We start from the raw sequence: 8,143 nt of genomic DNA, 5'->3' as shown, positions 1-8,143 counted from the left end.
CTCAACATGACACCCTCTCCCCCAGGATTTCATTGCTTATATAAACGTTTAAATTTTTATTTTGAAGATCCAGTTTTTCAAGCCCTAGTGGTCCTTAAAGAATTTATTTTTTTAAAAATTTTATTTATTCATTTTGAGAGAGAGAGGGAGAGAGAGTGAGCAGGGGAGGGGCAGAGAGAGAGGTGGGGAGAGAGAGAGTCCCAAGCAGGTTCCACGCTATCACCACAGAGCCCAACGCAGGGCTTCATCCCACGAACTGTGAGATCATGACTTGAGCCAAGATCAAGAGTAGGACGCTTAACGAGCTGAGCTACCCAGGCACCCCTCTCCCCAAAGGATTCATTTTATGTTTACCACCACCCAGTTCCAGCCGCCATCCCATCTCACCCTGAACTTCAAACAGCCTCCTGATCATTTTACATACACGACTTCCCACTTCAATCTGTCCTCATTTTGGAGCCACAGTGATATTTTCAAAATCCAGTTGGGATCATATCACCATTGCTACAACCTCTATCTTCTACCCTTCCCCACACCTGGCATCTTAAGGTACTTAAATGTCCTCCTATTAATATGGTGCCTGATCTCATCCTCACCCACTCCTCTTGCTCATCTCATGCCATCCTTTCACTGTCCTTGGTGCTTCCTTCACATGCTCTCATTTTCCCCAACAATCATGACGTCTCCCTCCCTAACCCACTAACCCACCCAACATCATAGCTCTTGCTCCTGCTACCCATACTTTGCCTGAATGTCCATTTGCACGTTATCCCTCACAGAGTGAGCTCTGCTCACGTTCAGATCTCAGTTCAAGGAAGCCTTTCCTGACCCTCAAGCACAGGTCAGATCCACCAGTGAACTCATGATCAGCGCCCTCGTCTTTTTCCTCATGCTTATCACCGGTTTGTGTATTTGTGTACTTCTGTGATTAATGTCTTAATCTCCACTGTTATTTCAGTTCCAGTGGAGCAGTGACCACATTCGATTTTTTCATCACTAGGTCCTCTGCACTCAGGGGGGTTCTGCTCATAAAATGAACAATGAATGAATGAATGAAAGTGAAGAGTATGTTTTCTCTGTTTCTTTACCTTTCTGGGCCTTTTCTTCCCAAGAGCCAAAATGATACTCTTGCTATTTCCCTAACACAGATCTTGGGGATTGTCTTGATATTACTTTAAGCGGTAGATATTGGCATTATTTGTCAACATAAAGTGTTTGATATATGTTAGGCTTCCAAAAACAAACAAACAAACACACAAATAAACAAAAATACACTTTGGTAAGCAAAGAAATGTCTAAATATCTGGCCAGCAAAGCAAATGTGGGCAGGAGTAAAATGTAAACATCTCACCTCACTGAGGGGAGTGGTGTAAAAACCAGAAATGGCCCCTTTGCTTCTGATCTTGCAAGCACTCTTCAAATACCATGCTTATCCCAGACACTACATGGCTAGGAGACACAGGCAAAATAAACACAATCCCTGCCTTCAAGGAGCTCCTTGCCTCACACAGCTCTGGAGACCTCTTCTAAAACTGGTTGTCTTATAATCAAAAATTTCCAACACGAAGCACTTTCTCTGTTTCTATATTCTAACATAAGTGTATTCAGTTTTGTAAAGAGATTGATAACCTTATTTCCATGATGCGAAGAGTTTTTAAAATATCTATCTCTGTGTATCTATATATATCTACAATGATATCTATAATGCCATTAATTATCTGCTGGATAGATTGAATTATATATCTAGCTATCTCTCCATCTCTGCATCCCTCCATCCATCCATCCATCCATCCATCCACATTTTATAGCAACTTGAAAGCAAAATTTGAATGTCTCTTTCATTCTCTCTAGCTGGCCTGAACAAGCTTCACAAAGGATGGTAGCATGCAACTGTAGGAGAGAACGGTTCTCTCTCAACTATGCTCTCCACTTGCAATTATGAGAAATGTACAGCACAGATCAGAACACCTTAGCTGAAGACCCCCATGCCCAAGTTGCTACATAACCTTCAGAAAACTCAAGATACCCTGAAATTACCAGAAAAGAGATTGGCAGGTTCAGATGAGAAACAAATAGCAATAGGAGTCAAAGCCCCGAACCAGGCATGAACTTGTTCAAGGATCTGAAAGCCCAAGAATGAAAAATTCTACCTCAAAATGCTTCTTCAGCTGTAAAATGGGATGATAATTTGTGTCTTCTTCAAGGGTTTTGTTAATATTTTAAAAATGCTTTAATCTGATATGAAAAAGCAGTTACGGAAGAAAAAAAATGTGTGATGTGTGCGTGGGGGGGGGGGCATAGGTAGGTACGTGTTGGTTATTCTCAACAAACATCCAGTCACGGTTTTTTCCAAAAAAGAAAAATTCAAAGGGAATCTATTTTCCAAGCTTATTTTAAAAGTGAGAAAAAGTTTGCATGATTGTGTTTTTTATATAACATTCCTTGAGCTATTTATCAAGGCGCAGAATTGAAGAAACATGATAACAGCTGGTACTGGCTAGGAATTACTGTACTTAATTAAAAATTAGATGTAGATACTGGCAGCTTTGGTTTCACAAGATACCTGTCCTACCCACTGAGGGGAATTTAAATTCCACTTAGTACAATCAGTACATCAATACATAGAAGTGTGCTGTAAACAGATACTCTGCAGGGGGATAGAAGACCAACCAGAGCTGACTAGGAAAACAGATGCAGAACTGTAATTATTTTTATTTAGATTATTTAAGTTGTGTTGGTTTTGACTGTCAAAAATACGTGCTCAGTTTCATATTCAGAGAATTCAGAAAAGTAAAGGAAATATATAAGATCGACTCCTGGAGCTAAAACAGTGTTACAAAACAATGCTAATTGTATTCCCTTCCAGTTTTATGTGTGCGTGTGTACATTTAAGTTCTTCTTGTAAAATTGTGGTTATATCATATACTCAGTTTGTGGTAAGGGTTAAATTTAGAATTGGGTTGGTGGATAGTTTCAAGGTCAAGGTCCTTGCTATAAAAAGTTTATCTTGTTGTTGTAAGTATTTTTATGAAGCATGTTTTTAATAGCTGTATAATATCTAATTGCATAGTTGTTATGTTTTAAACCATTCCCCTACAGTAGGTACTTAGATGGTTTTTATTTGTTTGTTTGTTTCTTATGCATTGCTAGGTGTCTCTAATTATTAAGACAAATCTCTGAAAGTAAACTTTTGGGGTCACAATGTTTAAATACGAAGAAGGCTTTTTTACATATATTACAGAATTGTTTAAAGAATATAAAAAATATTAGAAATATATAAGGTGTTTAAAGGCACGTGGGTGGCTCAGTCAATTAAACGTCTAACTCTTGATTTTGGCTCAGGTCATGATCGCACAGTTTGTGGGTTTGAGCCCTGCATCAGGCTCTGTGCTGACGTCATGGAGCCTGCTTGGGATTCTCTGCCTCCTTCTCTCTATCTCTTTCTCTTAAAAATAAATAAATAGACATTAAAAAAAATAGATATATATATCAAAGAATCCATTTCTTCACAAACTTAACATAATTAAATATTAAAAATCTTATGTCCCTGCCAAATGCATGAAAAAACCTAAAATTTTGTTATTATAATGTGTATTTTTATTACATAATAAGGTTGTATAGTTTTGTACATATGCCTTATTTCTTAGAATTTTTTTCATATACGATTGCTTATTTTTTAATAGAGATGTTACTGTTTTTCTTATTGATCTATAAACACACTAGATGTCAAATATATAAGTATTATTTTTTTAAATATTCCCCCTAACTTTAATCTCTATTTTAGTTTTGTTCAGAGTGCCTTTGACATTCATTCATGAGATAATTACTGAAAGCATGCTGTGGGCTGCATACAATTCTGAGCCCTGTGATATAGAAATGAACAAAACTGTAAAAAATCTGGCCCTTTGTGAAACTCGAAGAAAATAGTTACAGATACTATCTTTCATGAAGTTTGTGTTCTAACTGAGGGATGACAACAACAACTAAATAGATATTAATTGATATTATGTTATTGATATTATGGGTCAAAGTGATACAGAGGACATAAAAGATGTTAGTGTTACACTTTTCAGTAGGCTTGAGGAGAGAGGATACTTGAGCAAAAACTTGAGGGAGATGTGGGTCTAGCCAGGCAGTAGAAATAGGAAATGCAAAGTTGAGGTAAGAGATGTCAGTCATGTTGAAAGAACAGTAAAGAGAATACTAGCATGAGCTGGAATTGATCGAGTTCGGGATGCTGTAGTTTGGATATTGTAGTTTGGGATGCTGGGTTATAGGAACCTCAATCATGAAAAGCCTAAGGCGCCATTGTTAGACCTTGGCATTCACTTTGAATGGGAAATGGATTATTGGAGAATTTTACATATGTAAGTACATTTGACTTATGGGCTTATTCTGGGTGTCATATTGGGAATAAGTAGAATCAGGTATCCTGGTTAGGAGGATACTGCAATAATAGAACATGAGATCGAACATGGTGTTAATAAAGCATGGTCAGTCTCTAGATATAAGTTGAGGAAGTCTTGACAGGATTTACTCAAGGCAAGTTTCTGAAAAGTGCAAGTGAGTCAATGGCGACTCTGATTTTTGGCCTGAGCATCAAGGAGGATGGAATGTTCATGAAGATGATCTGTAGTCAATTGGAAAAAAGAGACTTTAAGAGATAGAGTTGGAGGTACTCATTTGGGCGTCATCACTCATGAGTAATGCATGAGGCCATCAGATAAGATGAGATCACTAATGGAATGATTATAGACTTTAAAGAGATGAGAAACAAAGTCTGAGTTCTGGAGAATACCAACCAGCAGAAGAGTCAGAGTGGCCATTTGGGAGGAGGAAAGCTAGAAGAGTCCTCAAATATAAAGAAAGAGTTCAAGGAAGAGAGAATAATCAAACAATCAAATCATCAAAGAGAGAATAATCAAACAATCAAACAAATAATCAAATCAAATAATCAAATAATCAAATGCTGGTGATAGATTAAGATGGAGACTGAGATTCAGACATGCCATGCATAGAACAACATGGAAGTTGTCAATCACCTTGACGGGAAGAGTTTGTTTGACATCCTCTTCAAATGGGTTTGAGAGAAAAATAGGAAGAAAGGAGTTGGAGACAACAAGATAGCACTTGGGTTGAGCTTGGCTGCAAAGGGGAACAGTGGTAGCTAGAGGGGAAGCTGAATGACAGAGGTATTTACTTTGGGTAGAGTAACATGGCTTGTTTGCATGTTGATGAGAAAGATCTAGAGAGATGGAAGATACTCAAAATAGAGACAAATATGGATGGTGTATCCATAGTGACTTGAGGGGAGCTAGAAGATAAAGATATGAATGCTGATAGATGGGTAGATACAGTGGTAAAAACTTGAAAGTTTCCTTCTGATTGACTTCTGTTTTCTTAGCAAAAAAGAAGGCAAGTTCATCAGCTGAGAGTGACACATGCTTTGTTTTTTATCAGGGCAAATCTGTTGAGGTTTTTTTTGTTTTTGTTTTTTTGTTTTTGGTGATTTCTCCCACTGCTTTTCAGTTTAAGGGTCCCCTCCCATATTGAGGTTAGCTTAAAAATATCCATATTTTCTTCACGGTGTTTTGTTTTGTTTTGTTGGGAGGGGGGAGGGGCAGAGGGAGAGGGAAGGAGAGAATCTTAAGCATGCTCCATGCTCAACATGGAGGCTGACATGGGGCTGTGTCTTATGACCCTGAGATCATGACCTGCCTGACCCCAAATCAAGAGTTGAATGCTTAACCGACTGAGCCACACAGGCTCCCCTCTTCAACATTTTTAATGTATAACTTTGTGCTTTGATTATTATTTTTTTTAATTTTTAGGGGGAAAAATCATCAAAGAAACAAGTTTATCAAAGTAAGACATCAAACCCAGAACCCATAAATTGACACTGAATAAATTATACTACTTAAATATTTATGAATGGCAAAAATTTACTATAAACCAGGTTAAGAAACCAACCTAAAACTAATACTGGGTCAGCTGGGCTGCTCTTGTGACTGATAAATGTGACCGTGCCAATTTTAATCCTAGGCCTCAAGAGTTCTTGAGTGCTTCCCTTTTGTCTCCTGGAACTTGGCAGCTACCACGTGAACAACTGTAGGTTAGCCTCCTGGAGGATGAGAGACCACTTGGAGGAGAGCTCAGTGGCTCTAACTGGGGGTCAAGACAAATGAGAGAGCCCACCCTCCTACAGCCTGCAGCCATGAGAGTGGACACATCACAGACCAGAAAAACCACCCACTTGAGCCCAGTCTAAGTCATTAACTTGCACTCATGAGCCAAATAAGTGGTTATTGCTGTTTTAAGCTGCTGAAGTTTGGTGGGCTTGCTATGCAAACATAGCTAACTCATTCACGTGTGAGTATTTCTAAGTGTTGTGAGAAGACAGAAGGGGCTTGCATAGCTTCCTCTCCAGTCCCCAGGAAGAGTTAATTCTGTAATAGTAAGAGCAATCAGTCAATTTAAACTGATGTTAATTTTAAGGGCAAATGTGAGCCTACCACACCCTTCCTCGAGCTGTCCTCTTCTAAACATCTGTCCTACTGTACGTTCACAAAAAGAGAAATAATGGAGGTAAAATCATTTTCAGAAAGGGTGTGTGCTACATTCTGCTGTAGCTTCACAATGTACATTAGCATGCGCAGCCTCTAAACAGTTGTCAGTTCATGGCCTAAAACCTCATAAATGCTCAACAAATGCTGATCATCATCACCATCACCATGATTATCATCTTTATTATTTGCTCGCTTCAAATTACATTTGTCAGTTCAGACCCTTGAAACTTTATAGTTAATCGATCCACCCATCTGGTTCATCCAGCCAGTTGACTTTTAATGTTAGTATAGATTTAAAAATAATGTTAAAATAATTTTCTAAAGTTCTAAAACTTTTCATTTTGGCAAGTTTGAATGTTAAAATAAGATATGGACCTTTATCGGTAGGGTGTGAGTTAGTTAGACAAATTCTCAAAAGTGAGTTCTGAGTAAGAAGATGCAATTTCTATTAATAATCCGTGGAACTAGAGTTTTGTAAAACACTTTGGGATTCACTACTCTGAGGTGATGATGGCTAAATGGAAAATGTCACAGGTGAAATACTCTCTGCTCTTTTAAAGACTGCACAAGTAAAAGGCAGATAAAAGTTAATTATCTTACTTCCCACCAAAGAAATAAAGAGCCATGAAACAAAGTTTTCAAGTAACTCTGGAAAGTCCCCTTGAAAATCCAGCTGTGATGAATGTTAGTGGCCATGCATTATAATAATGGATCCTTACAGGGAAAAGAAAGGGAGAGTACGTTCTCAGAGTTCAATTTAATCTATAAAAGCAATGACCTTTCTTGAAACAAATGATAACACAAACAACTCTCATCTCATGTCCTCTCATTAAGCATTTCTTGTTTGTTAAATTCTTCCATTTTGGCGTTTGATTCTCATTGAGTGTTCAGTGTTTTATGTTTTTTCTGCCTTTTGTTTTTCTTGGTAATCAGTTGTTACGAACCCATTAATTTTTATCTTATAGTCATTTTCTTATTTGACCTAAGCACCAAAACACTGGGTAGTCCTTACTGGTCAACAGACACAAAAAAATGGCCTAGATTTTATTGTTTTCATGTTTCCACTGCCTACGTTGCAAGAGCTCAGAATGCAGCCATTTAACATATCTGGGTAATAACAATTTAACCTATTTAGATATGATCTCCAGTCGATACAAGTCATAGGGATTGCGGAACAAATTTATTCCCCATGTTAACTTAAACCCTTATTCTAGCAAATAGCCTTTTTATCGACTTCGATATTAGTTTGCTGGGGCTGCCATAACAAAGTACCACAGCCTGGGTATGCAATAGAAATTGATGCAGCAGAATTTATCTTCTCCCAGTTCTGGAGGCTGGAAGTCTGGGTTCAAGCTGTCAGCAAGGTTAGTTCCTCTGAGGCCTTGCTCCTTGGCTTGTAGATGATCATCTTTGCCCTGTGTCTTCACATGGTCTTCGCTCCACACTCGTCTGTGTCTAATTTTCCTCTTCGTATAAGGACACTGGTCGTATGGGCTTGGGGCCTAATTTAAGTACCTCTTTATTTATTTATTTTTTTAATTTTTTTTTTTAAACGTTTATTTATTTTTGAGACAGAG

The sequence above is a fragment of the Panthera uncia genome (assembly GCF_023721935.1).
Source record: "Panthera uncia isolate 11264 chromosome D3 unlocalized genomic scaffold, Puncia_PCG_1.0 HiC_scaffold_8, whole genome shotgun sequence".
NCBI lineage: Eukaryota > Metazoa > Chordata > Mammalia > Carnivora > Felidae > Panthera > Panthera uncia.
This window is presented reverse-complemented; position numbering follows the sequence as displayed.